Consider the following 23,502-nt stretch of genomic DNA (forward strand, 5'->3'; position numbering starts at 1 on the left):
TGATTGATAGTTCCACAATTAATTGATTGATGCAAACTGATATAATTAGTTCCTAATTTAGCAACTGTTCACTACTTTTCGTCGCTTTTTTAAACCTTCTATTTTGCTAACTGACTTTTGAGTTAGAACGTCATCAAAAAAGTACTTCAAGCAAAATAAATAACGAACGTTTGTTTGATGAATATAAATAAGGTCTTAAGATGCAAACGGGAACGAAAAAGCTTCGCTTTAGCGTTACTACAAAATATTTGTTCTTTTTATATCCCAATTAAAAATTTTTTTCAGCATCTTGAACCTGTGGGTTCATCTGTTTTGAACTAGTTTTTCTGTTTTTAGCGCCTGCAAATAACTCGCCTTTAGGATACGATGCTCAGAGCATGAAATCTTATGATAATTCTTTTTAAGTTTTTAAAAAGGGGGTAGGTTAATATTTTTTTCAGTAATTTTTCCAGAACTACCTTTCTTGTGTGGAATACTTGTAAAAAAGCCAGAAAAATAATCTTGAAAGAAATTAGCACTATTGGTAACCCAGGTATTTCTGTGAACTCTTATCTTCTCAGGCGGCTATTATTGCGCTCCTATCTTTTTTTTACATTTCAAAGAATTTTTACAATTCAAAGAATTTGAATTGTATTGGGGTGCTGTCTTTTTTTAAAGATCTGTTCACACATTTTCATGATTTTTGAAGTCAAATTGGAGTAGTGATTTTGGTCACGCCGAAACGGGAAGTGGAGTGAAAAAGCGAATTGTTCTTCGCGTAATTTTTTTTACTCTAATTTTAAAGTTGAGTGAGAAAACGGTGTTTGAACAAAAATTCGTTTTCTCGCTTATAATTTTTTGTTCACATGCGGCAATTTCACTTCGATTTTACTTTTTTTCTACTGTTTCGATTTTATGGAGTGAATTTATTTCAAAATGGTTTTCCCAATCCATTCATAGTTCATTTCAGGCCTAATTGTTTGTTTGAACCAAATTTATCTTTGGCGCTAGTGGTTTTTTGTTCACATGAGGCATTTTGACATTGATTTAATGTTTTTTGATCTGATTTTTTGTCCCCTAACTCATAGTCCCCACTAGGTCCAGTCTGTTGTTTAGTCAATGAAAATTCTTAGACTTGTCCTGCTATGTTTTTTTAAGTTCTGTTCAAACATTTTCATGATTTTTGAAGTAAAATTGGAGTTGCGATTTCGCCCACGCCAAAACAGGAAGTGGAGCGAAAAAGAGTGGTTTTGCGGCGTGAAATTTTTTAACTCTAATTTTAAAGTAGAGTGAGAAAGCGGTGTTTGAACAGAAATTCACTGTGATTTTTCGTTCACACGCGGCAATTTCACTTTGATTATACTGTTTTTTTTCAATTTTTGGATGGGATGTTTTTCTTTTTGGTTTTCCCAATTCATTCATAGTTCATTCTAGGCGTAGTTTTTATTGTTTTATTTTATATGCTACATATTAAACTTTGATTCTCTGTTTTTTTTTTAAATTTTTTGATCTGAGTTTTTTTAGAAATGGTTTTGCCAGTTCAATCATAGTCCCTACTAAGTCTAATTTTTTGTTTAGTCAATGAAAGTTCTTTGAATTGTACGTCAAGACTTGTCCTGCTGTGTTTTTTACTCCGTCGAATAAAAGTTTTTAGATTTTCCTTAATTTATAGCTTGTGCAACATTTTGCGTGAACTCTTTTCAACTTTTCTAAGCTAGTTTCACTCTTCTCTCATTCTGCTAAAACCGTTTTTGGACAGCAGTTGCTCAGCAAAAGAATTCAAAATGAATAGAGTCAGTATCATAAAATAAAATCAGAAACAGAAACGGGATAAACCCATAGAGCCCATTTTTAGGTGCTCGAACTTGGTTCTTATAAGTCTAAGTTACCCTCTCTAATGCTTATTGGTATTTATACTAGCTCCTGTAATGTCTCACTCTGAAGCAGGAGAATGCTCAACTACTAAAATACATCAAACTAGTTCGTACTTTAAAATTGTTTTCAAAAATCTTTTTTTCCATTATTTTTTTTCGCTTTTTTCAATCCCAATCGTGGTTATGGGAATCAACGGCGGCTATTTTCCGTTAATCTACCGGGTATGTTTTAATTTTTGCTTGCAAAAATGAATACAGAGCCTTGTCGACAAAGAAGTTTGCATTCAAAAACAACTTATCAATTTTTAATCTTTTCTACTCATTAGATAAATTTATACGTTTTAAAAAATATTGAGCACTTGTTTCTTCCTTTTCCATCAAAACTCTTTGCAAAAGTTAATCAGTTATTTTAATAGGAAATTGTTTTCGGTACATTTGTATCTATTTTTTTCTCGGGGGAGGAGGGGGAAGAATAGATATTTTTGTGAAATTAACCATGAAAATGTCAGAACAGCAAATTTCTATTTGGTAGAAGGGACTTAATGAGCAAATGACTTGTTTGCTCGTTTGAAAAGAGTAATAAATAATGTTACTCTTATTCTGATTGCAGAAAGAAAATAATTATTCTACTTGGCTCACAAAATCTTCTCGCTTTTACTGATCTTTCATAAGAATAAGAATAATAACGATTTTATTCAATCTGATTATTAGTAGCAGTACTATTAAGATGTATAGTTCCTCCACTGATCATTTAGCACCAATATCTCTCGAGAATTGCAGGTTCAACAGCAGATAGAAATTCTTCAGTTTCAAGTTTCCTTGTTTTATAGATTCCGATGAAGAAATCAGTGTACACTTTTTAAAAATGTTCACGATCTTGATAGACTACTTTGACATTTTTACAACCCAGTTTCATTTGTTTCGTAGCACAGTATCAGAAATTTTCGTCGTTTTCCTGAGTTGATCCGTTAATTTTTAAAAGATAAAAATTGCAGAGTTCTCTGTGCGAACGAATATGAAGTACGGCAAGCTTTTCAATTGTCTTTATACTACTTTTTATTCCATAATGTCCACAAAGTTTCATCTCTTGCTTCTCTCAGTTGGATTTTTTTTGGTTTGGATTGAGTCTTTAATCAAACAGTTGTTTTTAGTGAGAATAATCTCCACTCTTAGATTTTTCGACCCGGGCAGTTCTCAGTCCAGGATATTTTGCGAGCTACAATAACGACAATGTCATTCTTATTGGTGAATGCGTTGATTGATTCGCTGCTTTTTTGTTTTGTAATGTTGTATCTGAATTTGTTTTCAATGCATTGTAGTTTTATAACGTTTTCGATTATGAGATCAACCCGGGATGGCAAAGTTCGAACCTCTTCAACTTTTACTCCTAGCTTGCTTTGTTCAGGCAATAATTTTTTAAACGTTTACGCGCTACTGAAATCTGCGAGATTGGTGTAATTATGAAAGGTCTCATTTGCCTTCTAGTTTTTGAAATATTACACAATAATTTGGAAATTATCATTTTTTGTCAATATTTGCGTTTGTGTTTTTGCTAAGACGTGTTCTAGAGCTTACCTTTGTTAGGATACTTCCTGAACTGTCTTATGGTTGTCTCAAGAATACTAGTTAATCTTAAGGCTTACCTGACTAACTAAAGTTCTATTCCTCTAGTCTGTTACTCTTCTATCTGAGCTTCAGTAGACGGTGCACGGGCCCCAATGCTACGGTCTAACGTTTATCTCAATACAAAACAAGAGCGGAGTAGAGAGAGAGAAATATACTCTATTATTAAATCAGGATGGTGACTGGTACTGACTAAATTACTTTCTCTTCTGCTGAGAGAGGGTAGATGGGTAAACACATAAAGGGAAAGGAGGATAAAATAACATATCATTTTTATCCAATCAGGAAAGAGTATTTCAGTCTTTTTCTGAATAAAGTCTTTCAAATATTAAATATTCCTTTTTGGAAGTCATGCCCGACTCCATCTTTCCGGGGTTTAGAGTTGTTTTGAAAGTCTTCCAATCGAATATAGTAGAATATAGTTTATTAATTTCTCTGTAGTCTCTCTGAAGGATCCTCTTTCTCTTTTGGTTGTGTTGCCCGAAGATCGGCTCGTCTGTGAGTCGATTCCGAAACATCGGTTACCCAAAGAGCAAGGAGTGAACATCAACAACCACAAAAGTATCTATTCCACCACCACACTATCCAGTGGGCGGAGATCCTTCTGGGTAGGCCCGTCGTTGATGTTGTAGGCGTCCTGATGTCCGGCGTCGACTTACCTGACTTACCTGGTTTGCTTGGTTTGTTTCTGTTAGCTGTTAGATGTTAAGAATCGTTTTTAGATTCACTACATGTTCTAGATATACGTAGTATCCCTTCCGGTTGGAAAGAAAACTTAAAGATGTATGTTATATGTTTTTGTGTTAATTGTTATTTAACAAGCTATGGTTTTGGTGGTGACATAAAGGAGATTATGTCAACGAAATGGCGAATAGCGTTTTTGTTTTCAGTGACATGTGATTTGTCGGCCATGCTGATTGTTAATTTTGTTATAGAAGTTGAACATGTATTAATTAATGCCCCTGTTTGAAGTCATGAGTTATTTTAATGGTATTAGTTCTTACAATTGTTTTGTCATACTTCTACGATTGCCCATTTGTGAGTTGTTACTGAGGAAACATTTTCCGTGTCTGTAAGATTGTGAAAATGCTGCTTATCACTTTGCTATATTTTTTTTATTTAGCTGCTAGTCTCTTATGAATTTTTTAAAGGGTTACAGATCTCGCTTATAGTAGTTTGCAATGGGTATGCACACGAATGACAATTTCCTAATCCCAATTAACAGTTATTTCTTCAACTTCATGAATTAATTTAACGTCTCTGTCTGCGCGCTTACGATCTAAGGATCAACGTTTCCCGAGATCTGAGTACTGTTTTCTATGTGAATTGTTACAATGATATTGGATTGTTAGTTGTTACTATAGCTAACGGCGTACAGTAGCTGCTTGAGTTACATATATTTCATGTATTTTGTTTTGTCACTTTTACAAACTTGCATGTGAAAATTTCGATTTGAGTGAAAATTCTGTTTTCTTTTGTTTTTAACCTGACTGTTTCGTATATGTTACTCTATTTTAAATTTAGAGTTTGTTATAAATAATAAATTTGTAATGTACCTTTTGTATGGTTAGATTGTAAATTGTATTAAGGTATTCAATATGTTATAATCTGTTTTATGAAAAAATGTCATGTCCTATAGTATTGTGTTACTTACAGTGTTGTTAACATGGCTTATGAGTCATTTATTCAAATGTTATGCATATTATTCATGTGTTTTGTTTGTTCTGTTTTTTTTTCATTTTATTTGCCTATTTGCTTTATTTACAAAATTGCCTGTTTGCATTGCATATAACTAACTATGGAGAAATCTTTGCATATTTACATGTACAGTTTTAAAAAGTAGGTTAGGTTTTGTATAAGTAAAAACATATTTTTGGTTTTATACTGTTTATTTCAAACTGATTAATATCTAGTGATAGAAATAAATTTGGTTAATGGTATTATAATTGAAAGATTATGATTCAAATTCAGTGATCTACAATATGGATTGAATAGTTGGGGAAATAGATTTGGGATAATAAAGATTAACAAACATATGCAAGGATTTACAAACAATCAATATTAAAGTCTGTTATAGATGGAGATTGAATTCTATTACCTACTGAGTCCGGGAATTGTTACTTGTTACTTTCCTTTTGTTGTTACAGTTTCTCTGTTTGTTTTGGATAGTTACCCCTTTCACAATAATGGTTGTATTCCTTCAGGAAATATTCGTCTTTGGAAAGATAGTATCCAAGTAAGTTAATTACGTCTTGTACAGGAGTTTCCGTTATCGATGCTTGTAGTGCGTTACAAATCTCTTTTTCTGTCTGTGGTATCTTTCTTTCGTTATTGAAGGTTAAACGATTCGTGATCGCCTTATTGGTCACGCTCCCTGTCAGGTGGTAAACGTGATATTCTTCGCACGGTTCGAGTGCTTCTAAGGGAACCATGAGCGGTCGCTCTGGTTCGTCTTTGGATTGAAATACGTAATAATTTTTAATGGGATCGAAGTTTCTCAACGTCCCTATTGTATAGCTCCATTTTATTCTGTAGCTGTAGTTTAAAAAGTACGGAGAAGTCAATTGATCATTGATGTGTATGGAACTTTTAGAAGCTGTATATTGTTTGTCTCGTAAGAATGTATAATATATTAAGTTATGTATCAACTTTGTCTCATGTACTCTGTAATTGTTACTTTGTACATCTTTTGGCGTAGGGTGGAGTAGGTTGAAGCTTAATTGAAAAATCTGATGTTGCTGTGTGAATGCGCTATACGCCGAAAGGTCCTGAGAGGCTTTTGCCACTAGGAAATCAAAATTACAAGTTCTTGGTAAACGGAACTCATAATCGTAATCATAGAGGAAGCGTTCCGTAAGACTGTAAAATTGCTTAAGTTTGGGGTACAGAGATTGATGTATTTTATCTTTGCCCATATTTTTCGTGCTCCTTTTTACAGTGTTTGTATTTTCCGACGGAAGTGGTGGAAAAAATTCTGATACACGGTCTTTCAGTGTATGTAATGGTGCGATGAAGAAATTGTATGATCGTGAATCAAAAGGCATTTCCGACCAATTTCTGTACGATAAAAGTGGATTATAATTTATTCCGTGTGGATTACTTAGTGTTTTCGGGTCTTTATCTTGAAACCAGACCGTCTCCATTACCGTTTCGGTCGGAGTTTGTTCATTTGTCGACTGGTGGAAGAAAGACTTTCTGTTATTTGAGCGGGGTGTCACCGCATATGGAAATCGTAGATTGTTAGTATTTGGAACTGTTTGTCTTGTAAATAAACGTTGTCTAACGTTGCTTTGTGGTGGGTAATTGTCTGATGGTGGGGGTGGTCGTACTGGCGGGGGGTAATTTGGTAGAGGTGGTGACATATATGTGTTGCTAGTATTTTGGTTATAGTTTTGCCTTGGTCTTGTGTTCTGGTAACTATGTACAGCTATGTTTGTTCTTTGTTCTGATATGTTACGAGTACTATTATTACTGGTATCAAAGGATTGAAGATTTCGTCTATTACCAAATTTGTTGTTTATTTTCCGTGCTATCTCCTGTGGTGTCTGTACGTGTTCCTGGTTGTTTTCCAGTTCGACTCTAAATGTGGTGACTTTCTCGTTATCTGTTATCATGTTACTTTCAGTCTGTGTTCCACATTCAGACGCACAGTCCCGAATTGTTCCGGGGCTGGATCTGCCTGATTCACAGCTTAGTTCTCCGTCCTCTACTTCGTATGAGAATGGCGAGTCTGATTTATATGGTGATTCGTAGTCCATATTCGATGCCATTGTTGAATGCTAAAACTCAAACATGGTTAGTCTAATCTAGATTATGTTTATTGTTTATTAATATTTATGTTACAAAAAGTTTGTTACAAACAGTTTGTTTAATATTTTGTTTCCGTATTGATATATATTTTGTAGTTAGGCTGTTATCTGGTTTAATCCTTAGATTTTGTTCGTTATTTATAGAAGGTAGAAAAATTTGGCTAAGTAATGGCATAAGTGTTGTTAGTTGTTACTGAAAAGTATTGTTTGGTTTAAATTTCGTATGTATCCGCTGAATGAGTATCGTAGTATGTAACCTCATTCGTATGCGGCTGATCGTATTTGAGGATGTCTAAGCTATAGCTACGGTTTTGTATTTTGTTGTTTGTTAATTTTAATTGATTGAAATCTATAGGTGGTGGATTCTGTATCTCTAGAAGTCTTGAAGTTGGTATGAGTTTATGTTGATTATTTTGATTATTTGATGGTTGGGGGATTTCATATGGTGTTTGTTGAGTTGTTTGTGTTTCATATGAATACGGTTTAATCGCGTGCGATTGTTCTATAGTAGGTGCGCTTGGGATTGGTACAGGTATTGGTATTGGTGGTAGACTACTCAAACGTTGGTATGCTGGAGGTGGTGTTATTAATTGTGGTGGTATTGGCGGTAGTGGTTGGGTTTTACTTTCGTCTATTGTCGTTAATATTTCTGTTTTATGTTTTCTTTCTGGTAGTGGTGGTGCTTGTTTCTTTGTTGGTGACTCCAATGTACGTAGTTGTAAACCATGTTCTGTCCTGCGGATAGTAGTGTTATAGTGTTTATAGTTCGTATCCACATAATTTTCTGTCGTTTTATCTCTACGAGTTAATGTTGGTATTTCTGTTGAATGTCTTCTGAAATGTTGAATATGTATTCGTGAATTATTATGTCCTTTACTGTAATGTGAATTGTTATCATCATTATTATTGTCGTTATTATTGTCGGAATCATCTTCCTGTATTTGTGCAACTAGTTGGGTTAGTGTTTGTGAGAATATTCCAAAAATTCCTGTTAATAATATTTTTGTTATACTTGCTTGTTTCCCAATCGCTTTATGTATTGCAAAAGCGTTGTAGAATTTTATAATTAGGTTTGTTACAAATAATATCATGCTCATCATCGCATAGATGATAGCCATCTTTTCAAGTATGTACCATGGCCAACCAAAGATAGATAGTATCTGATCTTTCAGCCATGCTGCGTCGAAAATTTCCTTCCAGTTTATACTTGGTTGATCAATCTGAAAGTTATATCCATTTATGTTCAAGTCTTTTAACCATTTAAGTGAATGTTCATAATTTTTGTATGTTTGTAATAATCCTAATTGTTCTAATTCGAGTAGCTTTTGTGCGTTAGCAGATTGTGCTTCTTGAAGCGGTTTTTCGCGATCTCTCATATATTCGTGTAGTAAATCTCTTTTTCGTTCTTGTATTAATTGTTCTTTGCTAAATATTCCACTTTCAATGAGGCTTGCTTTGCTGAACATATTATCAAGTACTATTTCTTCCGGTGATATTGTTTCTAATATTGTTTCTACTTTTATTGGATATGGTGTCAATCTGTATCTTACTGTTCCTTCTGTGTCTATTGAGATCAGTTGATCGAAATTACTATGTGAACATGGGACTGTTTTCGCCCAAAGGTATGTTTGTCGTGTTAGTTGATGTACGTATTGTACTCTATTTTTGTATAGTATTGGTATTTTGTCGTAACATTCACGTGTTTGTGGTACGTATAGTGGTGATGATTTCTTTGCACATTTGTACCTTTTCATCACATTGACTCCTTCTTGTTTCACAAATATGGATCTATCTCCTGTAAGGATGTATCCTAATAGTGGTGTATTCTTTTGTACTTGTGTTAGTGTCAATTGTCGAATATTGCGAGTTTGTTCGCATATCTGTGAATAGAATTCTATTGCCTGTAGACTAATGCGTGAATATATATTACTCATATAGAGGTCCATTTTCATTTGTAGATGTGTGTTCTCGTTTACAAAACCATAATAATAATTTTGATGTTCTTCGTCTTCATATCTTGTGTATGCATTTGACATAATTTGCTGTGGTTTTATTTTTATAAATTTTTCTTCTTCAAATTTGTCTTCTTTTCTTGTTACGTTAAGTCCTGTATGCATATCAAAACCATATTCGTATATTATATATATATTTTATCGTATTCTGTTTTATGTAACGGTTGTGGTGATCCACATTCTCGTTCAACTAATGTGTAGATTTCAAATCTTGTTGCGATTGAGGATGTATCATTAAATTTTACTTTTTGTTCTACATCTGGTTTTTGTACTGATGACCATTCCGCGTTTGTTTCTATCCAATATCGTTCCTGATACTTAACCATATATGCATCAAACCGAATAAGTTCGAATAGTTGGCAATGTGTTTGGGGTTCCCAAATGATTGTTGCTTTTGTAAAGGGTGTTGGTAAACATTCTCCCTTGTGGAGATCACATGGTAGTTTTGTTCCCATATATGATATTTCTTTTGTATCAAGGTTTAGTATTAATGAGACTTCTTTTATCTCTAGAGTCCAATCTAAAATGTCAATTCTATTTTGTTTTTTGACGCCTGATAGGCAGTTTGATTGTGCATTTTTGATTTCATTTGGCACCCACATTGGGTTTGTATAATCATATACTAATCTTCCATATGGTGGTACCATAGGGGTGTCTACTTTGAATTGTATATTTCCTTGTACGTTTTCTAGTCTTTTTTGTAATGGTGGGTTTGATAAGTAATTGAATGATATGTTATGCCTTGTTGGCCTGTATTTTGTATTTTTAAGGAAGTTAATTCTGGCGAGTTCGTTACGAACTTCGTCTGGGTCCAGGATTTTCGTTCTTCGTGCATCTGATACGTAATAGCTCGGTCTGTTTGCTCTAATGTAATGAGTGTGTTGTGAACACCATTCTACTTTTTCTTTGATCGTTCCTGTAACAGCATATGCTTTAATCTCTACAGCTTGTGCTTTTGATAATAATTGAACTTCTGTTTTTGTCATTTCTAAGTCTAATGGTTTAAATTTACATGTGCTAATTTTGTTCAGTTCGTAGTATTTTACGTTTGTTATTTCTTCTGCGTCGCAGTCGTAGTGTTCGATAAAAATGTCTTGAGGTCCTACTGCTGATCCATTAATGTTTTGTCCTTTCAATTCAACGTAATCTTCTTTTGTCTGTCGTTTGTTTCTTTTATTATTTAGTTGGAATTTTTCCAAAATGCTGTCTGTTAATTGTTCTCTGTAAAAATTCCAATTTCGTGTCCATTTATCTATGGCTATTTCCCACATTTGTTCGTAATCTGTACTATTCTTGAATTCTTTTAAGTCTGGTGATGTATACTTTGATGGTAATTTGTATATTTCCGTTTCAAATTTTGTTTTGTTATTAAATACATGATCCATTAACTTGTTAAAGTTATCTTGGTCGGTTACATTTATGTTATTTGTTTTTGTTTTGTTTTTCTTTTGGAAACTCTCTATATGTTTTTCCATACGTTCTTGTATGTGTTCTTTAATTTGTTCTCTGATATTTTGTTTTATTTTATATTTTGATCTTATTTCTGTGTCTATTTTCATATAGATAAATAATGTTATTAGTAATAATATTAGTATTATGGATTTTAATTGAAGCGGCATGTGTATGATAGTCCTGTGTGGGGATTATAGAATGTTGCAAATCCTAAAGTTTGTTTTGTGTATCGATCGAATTTGTAGACGAAATCAATGCAAACAAATGGTGCTGGTATCGTTGTTGTTACAATAGATGGTGTGGTAGCGTGAAATGGATGGTTAAATATGGTGTCGTATTTTATTGTAGTATTGAATTTAAGTTCCAAAGTTGGTGTTGCTAAGACGTTTAGTGCTGTATTTCTTTGTCTTGTTGTAAGATTTAGTGTGTTTTCTAGTCTTGATCGTGACCAGTTAGTAAGTGTGTCTCCTAGATTAGTAGGTCCGTATAGCGGTGGAGGTGAATTCCAGGTTTTATAATCTAGTGTAAAAAGATATGTATGTTCATTAATTCTACTTAAAGTTGGTGGATTTGGATTGAGTACGGGTGTTGCTCTAGTTCTTCCAGGGTGTGTAGATGATAATCTTATTTCTGGTATAAATGAAGTAGGTGATAATGCTGTGTTTTTTGGTGGTTGTAGGGAATTTGCTATTTCTATTCGTGGTACACTAATAGATGTATTTGTTAATGAGAATGTTCTTGGTGTTCTTCGTGGTGTTGAACTTGTACTTGCGGATTGTTGCGGTGATGTTGCTGACCAAAGTGAGCTGTTTGGTGATTGTATTGGTTGTACACGAAAGTGTTCTTGTAGAAAATTGAAATCTTGTCTTTGTTGTGGTGTTGGCGGTAAAAATGGGTTAGCTCGAAGTTCTGATGCTGTTGGTGTTGGAATAGTATGAACGCTTGACTGGTCGCTTGGTGACGCGATACTAAAGTTTGTTAGTGTTGGTGTACCTATACGACTTGGTGGTTCTGATTGTTCTGCTCCTATAGGTCTTATTATGTTTGATTCTATATCAGTTGATCCGTATGATACTAATGTAGAGTCTTGTGCAGGAAATGATAGTGATGCTCTACGTCTGCCTCTTAGTAGATGTCGTGTATCTGTTCTTGCTCGTCTTACTGTATATGGGTTTTCGTTTTCGGGGTTTGTTTCTTCTATTTCTGGTGATGTGGGTATATTTGTTAAGTCTGTTACTTCGTTGTGATGTGGTCTTTCTGGGTGATTGTTACTATTGTTATTATTATTTGATGAAGCAATTTTTGCTGTTTTTAGATAATTTCAGGCTCCAGAACCTGGTCCGGGTGGTGGATGTTGTATGTACGGTGGGGCTAGTATAACTACTGGTATTAATTCTTGTTCTGGTTGGTGTGTTTGAGCTCCTAGGTTTGTAATCCAAATTTCGTTAGTTGTTAGTCTAATATTTAGTTGATATATGACAATGTTACCATGTAATGGTGATGTGTTGGGGAATCCAATTTGGAGGTAGAACTTTTGTGTATGTAATGTATGATATATCGATTCTTCAATGTCTGGGTTTGGATCAATTTTTATGGGTTTACAAAATATTCTATTAGTCCTAAGCACATACGTACGAAGAAGTATATTATAATTGCAATTTTTATAAATTTAAATATTTCTAATTCGACAACATCTATGTTTGTTTTACATATGTGGTAAATATCGGGGTGGGTTTCATGCATCGGGTTATTGTACTGGTTGGCTTGCATATACGACTCGGCGGTTGCGTATAACTTCGCTTATTGTTACAATAGCTAAATATGTCGATATTATTACAATGCAAGGTACTAGGAGTATTGTTAGGAAGAATATTACTTTAGATAGTATAAAGTAGATTGTAATTAAGGATTCGTTGAAATCTATTTTTGAAACGTAAATAAAATGTGTAACTTTGTTATTAATTATGTAAATGTGAGGTGTAATGCTGCACTGAAGAGTGACAGTTATTTGCTCAATTGTAACTGACACTTAACTGTGCCGCACTACAGATATTATTATACAGTATTTATCTGTAGATTACTATTACGATTACTGGTATCATAGCCTAAAGTATGTGTTACAATATATTTGTTAAAGTTTTACTCTTTGGTTTTATCGTCAAGAGGTGTTGTATCGTCTATAAGTGTTATAGCGTCTTTTTTACATACAACTATAAAAACTGTTTTTAGTTTGTTAAGGTCAATACATCGATCTGTTTGGATCTGTTGTTTCAGTAAGTTATACTCTGTGATTGTTTCGTTACAAATGGTTATGTGTTTTAGTAATTCAAAATGTTTTTCTCCCCAAAATAGTTTTACTTCTTGTCCGCTTTCTGTTTTTCCTTCAATAATAAATAAACAATCTTTATCGGAGAATTTACAAATTGTTGTTCTTATACTATCGTTATCAAAATGAATGTGGTTTCCAAATGAGTAATCTAATTTTGCAAAGTTTTCTCTTTGGACTTGGATTTTTATACAAAACTGTTTTCTGTTCAAAGAGTGCAAAAACTCTGACACTTTTATCATTGGTGGTTTTTCATCACTGTGGTGACTGTAGTGATGGATTAATCTTTGGGAGAAGAAGTTCAAATAGTTTAATGCGTAGTTAAAAGGATTCAGTTTACCTGGTGTTGTTGAATTGTTGAGTGAAAAGGATAAATGAAAGAGTTATGATAAATATGAGAAAAGTTATGAAAGAGGTTATGAAGTGATACAAAATTTGTTTAGGTATTAGATATATTGAAATATATGAATTTCTTTTTGAGATAGAATATTTTTAGTCTTAAGACTAAATTTTGTATTTGTGGAGTTTAGAATTTTCAGCTTAGCTGAGTTTTTTCGCAAATTTTTTCAGATTTTTGAACAAGTTTAACGGTTGTGGTTTGTGCGAGGCAAAATCAGAATTGTGATTTTTACTTTCTTTTCGAAGGCTCTCTATAATGTTGGTGACATTTTCATATCTTCCGTTTTTCATTTTTTGGATTTTAAGTTGTCAATTTCAATAATTACTGGGTCCAATTATGGTGTTAGTTTCCTCGTTTGATGAATTGGTTACTCTTCTGATTGTTACGATACTCTTTGTTCTCGAGATTTTGTTTTCCTTGTAATTTGTATATTGACATTTGTTTGATGGTTAGATGGTATGCTTTCATCATGGTATGTTAATTCTTTCTTGGTGCCAATTATATGGTATCAATAAGCTTAGTTTGTTGTTTCTCTGCCAATTATGCTATTTCTTTTGTTTTGAAGTGTTCTCCCTATCATTAGGATGGTTAGTTAGTGATGGTTGGCGGCGTTAGCGGGATGGTTAGTGGTGCCAGTTCTTACCAATTAGCTTGGTACCTTTTGTTCTAATTAGCTATATGGTATGTCTGTTGTATGCCTTTGATGGTGCAACTCTGCAGATGGTGCAACTCTGCAGATTTTAATTATTGACATAAACGAAGTATTGACCTAGTTGAAATGTTTATTTCATCTACTAATGATCTTAGTAAGACCTGTCTTGTTTAATCACCATTGTGTTAGGTGAAAATGTTGATTGGTATGTTTTTGTTACTAATTGCGTCTGCATAGAGACTGTTTGTCTCTAACGTTCGTTGTTTAAGATATCTTTGTTCATAATTGATGGTGTCAATTTGGTATTTTCTTCCCTTTAATTGGTTTTAGTTTTAGTTTGGGTTTCTAAAGATAACGTCCGTTTCTTTACTAATGATGTCTGTGACATTTTAGTTGTTGGCGTTTGTTAGAATAATAATGTCCGTATTTTTCACTAATGAGATATATAACGTCCGTTTTCTCACTAATGAGATGTACTAACGAGGTATATGACGTCCGTATTTTAAATGACGTGTTAGTTAATGACGTATGTGTGGAGTTTTTGCAAATTGGTTTGCAAAAAGGAATAAAACGTTCCTATTATCGAAGATATCTTAGCCGAAACGTTAAAATGTATTATGGATTGTTATGTGATTAATATATCTGGATGTGTTCGAATGTAATGAAATAGAAATGTGTATTTGTGTTTTAGATCAAGTCTCCGATGATTATGTAATGATGGAGATGACATGGCGGAGTGGTGGAGATTCTGTATTCCCGTTATTATTTCGTATGGAAGAAGTTATTCATTATAGCTGAAAGTTGTTATTTGCTGAAAGTTTGTTATTTGCTTATTCGGCTTTATTCGTTTATTCGTCTATCTGACACGTTGTTGAAGTTGTTCCGCATGTTTATTCTTGTTATGTTGTACTTATTATTTTGTAACTTCCGCTTTTTCGTTTATACCATGTTACGTTGTTAATCAATTGTTCATTATTTAATTAGTTCTGTTTCCTTATTTTCATCGGTTTCCTATGTGGTTAGTCATCTTTGTTGCCCTATTATTCCGTAAATGGATTATTCTGAATTGTTAACAGCTTCGAAATATCTATTCCATTTCGAGAGTGTTTACGTTATTATAACACTCTTGTTCTTTGATCTTTGGTTCTTTTGTTATTGTGTTGTGTTTCTTTGTTTACTGTAGATATCAACTATCTCATAATGTCTATTCCAGTTTTGTATATTTTGTTACTTGCTTTCTTGTTTACATGAGAATTTACCCTTGTCAATCTTCAGTTTGAGGTTTCGTGGGCTACTATCAATACCAATTTGTTTTTGTATATTCTTTATGGATATTTTCTTTTGTTGTTTGTTTATTTGTTTATTTGATTATTGTTTATTGTTTCATCAATAGAGATCTTCGGTGGAGATGTGTGTTGGTGTACCCCATGGAGATGTGTGTTGTTGTCAGTTAATAAAGACTCTTCAGTTTTGAGTACAGATATTCAGATATTCAGTTGGTAAACGTTGACTGTTACATCTTTATTTGTGTATTTTCCCTGTTGTCTTTCATATATATATTTTATCCCTGTTACTAAAAGGTGTTAACGGTGTTAACGGTGATGATATAGCATTTGTTAAAATCATTTGTTAGAATCAGTATTTGTTCAAATCATATGGGTTTTACATCAGTTTAGATGATAAGGTTACAATTAGTTAGCTTGTATAATTTTCATGGGTTAGAGGTTAGGTGAATTTGAGCACCTTTTAGTATATTTTTGTATTATTTTTTATCTGTATTATTTATTCGATTTCAATTTATGTGTACATTTGTTATATCTGTTTTAATTGGGTTGGGGGGTTGGGATTCTTGACACACAGGGTCGGGTTAGGGGGAATTTGTGTGTCTTGTATAAATACTGAGCATGTTAAACGTAATATGTAGATGTTAGACACAAAGAGTAGGAATACTGAACACTTAATACTGAACACGCAAAGGAATATACATGTGAAATGAATGAAACGAATAATTTATAGTTATTTCTGTCTGAGTAGTGTATGATTATTACGTTACGGTATAGTCATGACAGCTATTAGTAGTGCCCATTAGTTGCACTAGTTGGGAAGTATTAAGCTATTAAATAGGAAAGAACTTGCTAGTTGTTAAATTTTACACTGGTTTTCGAGTATGAGATTTATTTGATAGTAAGGAATGGTGTTTTGCCTGTGTAGATATTACTTTTGAATATTATTATTATTATTATTATTATTATTATTATTATTATTATTATTATTATTATTATTATTATTTCTATTGACAAGATGGGGGAATTGTTATTTTCCTTTTTCGAAGATTATAACTATGAGATTGTGTTATTTCATCGGGCGGTGTATACCGTTTTGATGTTGTTTGGGTATTGGGTTGTTTTAGCGTTGGGATTTCTTCCGTTAATAAGTAGTTTTGTAATTCTAATTTAATATGTTTTTCTTTCGGAAAGTATGGTACAATATGATTTCTATGTATTGTAATGTGTTTATTAGTATTGTCCTTCAGTATGTATGTTGTTTCTGTGGGTTTATCAACAATTAAATATGGTCCTGTTTTTAGAGGTAGTAGTTTCTTTGATATTCCGTCAATCTGTGTTTTTATCAAGTGGTTTCGCTGTTCTGAACCTTGAATTTAATTCATCAGTTAACCTTTTTCTGTTTGGTAATATTTTTGTTATGGTTTGATATGTGTCATTATAATGTTTTTCTTTGTCAAGAAACCATTTTGCGAACGTTCCGTTTTGTAGTTTTGCTATTTTTGGGTGACTGAATTGTTTATCTAAGTGAGTATGTGCGGGTTGTGTTTTGCATGCGCTTGTTCTTGTTGGGTTACAGTTTCCCATCTCGTCTGTAGTTGTTCCAAGTTTAATCTTTGTTGGTTTTCTTGGTTTTTGGTTGAAAACAACTTCATAAGGTGACATGCCTAATCTTGTCTGGTATTGCGTATTATATGCATACGGAAAGAATTTTGCTTTTCTAGACCAGTTTTGGTACTTTTCGTTGAGTAATGTTCTGATAAATTGTCCAATTATTCTATTAGTTCCTTCCACTAATCCGTTTGTCCAGGGTGCATATGTTGTGCTTGGTTTAAATTTGATTTCAAAGTAATTACAAAGGTGTGTTAATTCTGTATTTATATATTCCGATCCGTTATCGGAACGAATTTCTTCGGGTAGTCCGAATTTCATAAACCAATGTTCAAATAATGCTGTAACTGCATAGTGTGCATTGTTCTGAGGCGCACACATTATTGTTACGTAATGTGAGAATGCGTCTACTATCACAAAGATAAAATTATTTCCTTCAGATGTAGGATGTATTGGACCTTTTGTGTCTATCATAATCATTTCATTAAAGTATGTTTTTGTAGGTGCTAATTGTTCTTGCTTACTTTTTGTTTTTGTGTTAGCGAAAACTTTGTTTGTTTGACATTGTATGCAGTCTGCGATCAGTATCTTGATCCAAGTTGTTAAGTTTGGGAAGTAATATTTTTCCATTATGTTTCTTTTTGTTTTTTCAAGTCCCGTGTGACCAACTGTATCTACGCAATGGTTTTCGTAAAAAACACATAATAGTAATGTTAGTGGTAAACAGATTCTTTGTATTGTTTGTTTTTTTATTCGAATAATCATTTTCATTATGTTAGTTTTTTCGTCAATTGTAATTGATTTAAACTTTCTGTAATACGCGAATAGTCCTTTATTTCCGCGTATGTCCATTGTTACTGAATGTGGTTTATTGTTATTTTTTTCCACATTTTGACTTTATGAAGTACTGGATCTATTATTTGTGTTTCTTTAATCAACTCTTCTGTTACTTTTGTTTTTTCATCATAGAAAATATCTGTTATTTTTGCATGGTCGAAATTTTGTTCTTGTTTTACATTGTTGATTAATCTAAGATAGTCATCGTCATGATGAGTTATGTATGGTCCTTTTTGGTTTTTCTCTATGATTAAGTCATCTTTTTCAACAATTGGTGATTGCCAGTTTTTTGTTTTTGGTTTATATTTCGGTACTAAATTTGTTTTGGTTTCGGTATTATATTTTTCATATGATATCGGATGGTATTCGTTTTTATCAATGTTAATTTCAAAGTAGTTGTTGTGTATATTGGCTAGAACTGGATAATGTGTTGTGTCTTTGTTATCGTTGTTTGTATTGTTGCAAATGCTGTATTTGCATTCTAGGTTATTTGCAAATGGTGTTTTTGCAAAGAAGAATTTTATGTTTTCAGGTATTTCCACTGTAATATCACGTGTTTTTGTAAAATGTTCTTCATCTATTGTTCTACTGAGTAGATCTGGTAAAGCTAGGTTTTTTCCTTCAGTCCATATAATATGTAAGTTAGGAAATTTCATTAGTATCAATTGAAATCTGTAAACTCTATGGTTTGGTTTATTCTTTTGTGTAAAAAGGTAAATGATTGGCTTATGATCTGTAAATAAAATAATTGGGTGGTTTGAACCTGTTAATAAGAATTCGTATTCTGTGAGTGCGAAAATAATCGCTGAACATTCTCTAATTAGTGTAGATAGTCTCATTTCAATCGGTGTGAAAAGTCTAGAATTTGCTGATATTAATCGCATTTTCTTTTCAGTTGGATGTTGTTGCAGTAATGCTGCTCCAATGCCTGTGTTGGACGCATCTGTTATAATGTAAAATGGTTTTGTTGTATCTGGTATTGTTAATTCTAGGTTATGTGTTATTGTTTTTTTTATTTGTTCAAATATTTTTTGATGTTCTTTAGTCCATTTGAAATCATTTTCTCTGTGTAATAGATTGTATAATGGTTGTAATATTGGTTGCATTCCATAGACGTATTTGGCTAAGAAATTTATTGTTCCGAGGTATCGTTGTAAAGCTTTCATACTTGTTGGAGGTTCCAGTTTTTGGAATCCATCAATTCGTGATGTAAGTGGTTTTACTTTTTTGTCTTCGATAATGTGACCTAAGAATTTTACTTTCTTTAACATGAAGTATGTTTTATCGGGTGCTGCTTTGAGATTTTCTTTAAGCAGTACTTTATGATATTCGATTAGTGTTTCAAACATTTGGTCATAAGAATTTGTTTGTATAAAGATATCGTCTACGTAAGTGATAACTGTTCCTTTTCTGATCAAAGTGTAAAGGAAATGTGTTAGTATTGATGCAAATGCTGCTGGTCCGATTGATATTCCGTAGAATAATCTTTTAAAACAATATTGTTCGTTTCCAATTGTGAAATGTGTATATCTCATCGATTCTTCGTCTAATGGTATTTGGTTATATGCACTATTAAGATCTGCTGTTGTGAATATTGTTCCGTTTATTCTTGTTAAAGCTACATCAACTGGTTCAATTGGCCAGTTGCACTTTGATTCATCTATCATGCTGTTGAAATATCTTGCGTCTAGTACAATCTTTAAAGATTCTCCTTTTCGTAGTATTATTACCGGGTTTGTGAATGTATTTCCTGTTGATAGTTGTTCTTTATTTACAGGTGCAATTATGTCATATTTTTTGAGAACATCTAATAGTTTTTGTATTCGTTCTCGAAGATGTATAGGTACTTTACTTATTCTTTGTTTTTTGAATATTGCATCTTTTTTTATTGGTAAGTTCAATTTTACTTTTGTTTTTCCTACGTCAAATTTTGTTGTTGCGTAGACTTGTCTATAGTCTAATATGATTTTTACTACTTTTTCAAATTCTTCTTGTGTTAAGTGTGAATGTTGAAAATCAAACATTTTTATGAATTCTTTTTCTTGTTCTGAATATTTGTTAATGTTAAATTTGCATTTGAAGTTTGGTTTTCTTTCAAATGTTGCGACTTGTTCAATAGTTTCGTTTTCTTGTATGTTTAATATTTCATCGATATCGTTTTCATTTTCGTATGTCAGATGGTATAGTGCTTGGAATAAGTCGATAGAGTTTGTTTGGTATAGTTCGTTATCTTGTTTTTTGAAGCTAATATTTCTGTTCATGAAACCAATGAGTCCTGTATTTATTGTTATTCGGTGTCTATTTTTGTTGATCAATAGTATGTCCATAAAGTATTCTTCGTCTGAGGAAAAATCCTTTATGTCTGTAAATGATACGTTATGATATTTGTTTATTGGTTCGAAATGGAATTTCGATTTCTGTATTGTTTTATCATTTGAGTGTTTCATTTGTTTAAATATTGGTATTGGAAATGTTATGCTTTTCTGTTGATTTGGTTCTATATAGATTGTTTCTCTATTAATGATTGTGTATAATCGAGAGTAGTAAGGATAACCTTTAGTACTATTCATGTAGAATATAATATCGTTGTCTAAATTTGTATTTGTATTTAATGTTAGTTTGTTGGTATTAACATTTATCGTCTCGATATATTCTTTGAAGAATGGTGTACCCAGTATATTATGATTGCATTGTGTTACATAGAAGTGAATGCAAAAATTGTTTTGTGGTTTGTTTCTATTGTTAGAAATTCTGTCTGGTGTTAAATTCAGTGTTACTGTTCCGAATGTGTCTATTTTTGTATTATTTGCAGCTGTTAGTGTTTTGCTTGCTTTGTCCAAGATCATTTCTGGGTTATTGTATTTGATTTCATTCCATGTATCTTCATTTAGTAGGTTTAATGTTGCTCCTGAATCTAATAGAAAATCTATTTCTAACATAGGTTTTTGTTTTGTAAAGTCCTGTTCAAATTTCTGATATTGATACATTGGTAATATCCATGTTGGGTTGCTTTCTAATGTATTTATTACAGTATTGCATGTATCTTCATTGGCACTGTAAAATTTATCTAGTATTTCTTGATCTTCGTCTGAGGACTCTGATGTGTACTCATATTCGTCGATTCCTGGTGGATCGTTATTTGATTTTTCTTGTCCTACGCTATTTATTCTGTTTTTGCTATTGTTGTTTCCATCATTTCTCCGTTCTTTTGAATAATGTCTGTTATTTTGTTCTCGTTGGGATGAGTATCCTCTATTATCTCTGCTATTGTTATTTGAATGATTTCTATTGTTACTATTAGAACGTTGTCTATAGTTATCGTTTCTATTTGAATCTCTACTGTTGTATCTTTGTCGATTATTATTATTATTGTTTTTGTTACTATTATAAGGTGATTGTTGTCTTGAATTATTTCTGTCATTGTATCTTGAATTTGATCTGTTATTATTATTATTATTATTGTATTTGTTATAGCTGTTGCTTCTATGATAACTGTTGCTTCTGTTTCTATTGTAGTTATTCCTGTTATAACTAGTACTTCTGTTATTATAATTATTTGATCTTTGATATCCTTGATTGTTTCTACTATCTCTGGAATTTCTATTATGGTAGTTATTTCTTGAATGTGATCTGTATGGTGTCCGACTTCTGGAGTTGTTATATATTGGTGATGTCGGTGGTAGTTGTCTGCCTTTGACATTATTTGAGTCAATTCTTCTATTTGGTAAGTTTTGATTGTTTCTCATGTGACTGTAAAATGATCTTTCTTTCGGTCTTGTAACACTACCTCGACGTGGTCTCTTGAAACATCTTCCCTTTGTGTGTCCATGTGAGCTACAATAGCTACAAAACAGTGCAAACTTTGGTCTTCCTTTAAAATTCTTTTTGTCATATGTATTGTTAATTCCGTTTAGAACATTGCATATTGTTCCTTCGAATTGTTCTAAGTCGTTTTGATTAAGTTCATTTATATTATTACAGGCTATATTCATTTGTTTTAGATCTTCATTAATATTTGTTGTACTCTGGTTTACTTCATATAATCTTTTGTGATTATTAGTTATTGTTCTTGTTAGATCCATTTGGTCTATTTTCTCTACTAATGTTTTGAATGGCATTTCTGGTTCTCGTGGAGTTTGTTTGTGGTTTGCATGTTTCTTTAATGCTGCGTTTTTTAATTCGTTGTCTAAACATCTTATGAACGTTTGGTTCATAACACTATTTCTGTAATCTTCTGTGTATAGAGAATAAGCAGTTTTGACAAGAGTTTCTATTCTTAATGCTAATGATCTTAGTGATTCGTTTGTATGTTTTTGTAATTGTTGTAATATGATTTTTGCTGGTTGTTTTGATTTTTCCGAATCAAACATATCTGAAAATTCTTTGCAAAATGTTTCCCAATCTAATTTTGTTTCACTTGGAAGTGTCGAATACCATTTTTGTGCAGGTCCCTGTAAAGTATGTAGTATTAACGCTGCTCTTTTTACTTTCCATTGGTGATGTCCTGGTTTATTTACCGGTTCAATGCCACTGCTGAATATCATAGCAGCGACAATGCTATTTAAATATTCTTCAACAGTATATGCTGGGTCTGTTCCATCGAATGGTCTTATTGTTGTTGGTACTGAACCACTGCTAATGTTTTGTTCAATTTGAGGGTCTTCGTTTATGCTCATTGATGTTAATTGTTTATAAAATGGTAAAGGTGGTTCTACTACTGTTGTTTCCCTTTCTTCTGTTGTGATTGAATTTGTTCTTCTATTTTGATTTCCTTGTTGTTGATTACTATGTCTATCAGTATTTTGTATGTTTTCATTTGTTGTATGTTCATGGTTTCTGTTATGAAAAGGATTTTCTTGATTTCTGTTATGTAATGGATGTTCGTATTCCGTTCTATAGTTATTTTGTCCTTGTAGATTGTCAAGAGTTCTATCCAATTTATTGATTACCATTTCTAGTGCTTCTTCTTGTCTTTTTTCCATATTTCGGCTCATTCGATGATATTTTTCTTCTAGGTTATTTATTAATTTATTAGTATGTTTTGTTACTGTTTGTGTAATTTCGTTTTTTAAGTCTTCATAATTATATTGTTGTTGTTCCCAATTTTGTTCTTGGTTTCTATATTTGTTATCTACCGAGTTGATGTACATTCTGTTGCTGTTAATTTCGTCCTTGTTTTGGTATTTTCGTCTGTTTTGGTTTACCGATGGTGGAAATTGATTGTCAGATCTAATTTCTCTTTCATCTGAATCAGAATTGTCTACATCTTCTATTGTATTATTGTTGTTTCCGAATAAATTTGATGTTAATAATTTATCTGGTTTTATTGTTGATTTTTGTTTTACTTGTGAATTGTTGTTCAGTTGTGTATCTTTTGGTGTTGACGTTGATGTTGAACTTTTTGTTATATTAAATGATGATGATCCTGATTGTCCTTGATCCAGTATTTTCACGTAATTTTCTATTCCTTCTATGAAATTAATACTGTCTGAACTGTTCTGTAAAGTACTTTCAAAATTTTCTGAATAATATTCTTTATCCCAAATATTTTTGAGTTCATCACAGAGATATCCTATTTCGTCAGGATATGTCTCTCCGAACTGTATTCGTTTTTCGTTTATATGTTCAAAATTGTCTAACCAAA

At 32.5% G+C, this 23,502-nt stretch overlaps 1 protein-coding gene across 3 annotated transcripts in view; it reads left to right on the forward strand.

Annotated features, from left to right (window-relative positions):
- LOC142351748 (WD repeat-containing protein 19-like) overlaps positions 1-23,502 on the forward strand; it is a 378,166-nt gene that overhangs the window by 331,182 nt on the left and 23,482 nt on the right. The gene's annotated exons all lie outside the window — the stretch shown is intronic.

Source organism: Convolutriloba macropyga, chromosome 13, assembly GCF_964194025.1.
Source record: "Convolutriloba macropyga chromosome 13, txConMacr16.3, whole genome shotgun sequence".
In the NCBI taxonomy this organism is placed as follows: domain Eukaryota; kingdom Metazoa; phylum Xenacoelomorpha; order Acoela; family Convolutidae; genus Convolutriloba; species Convolutriloba macropyga.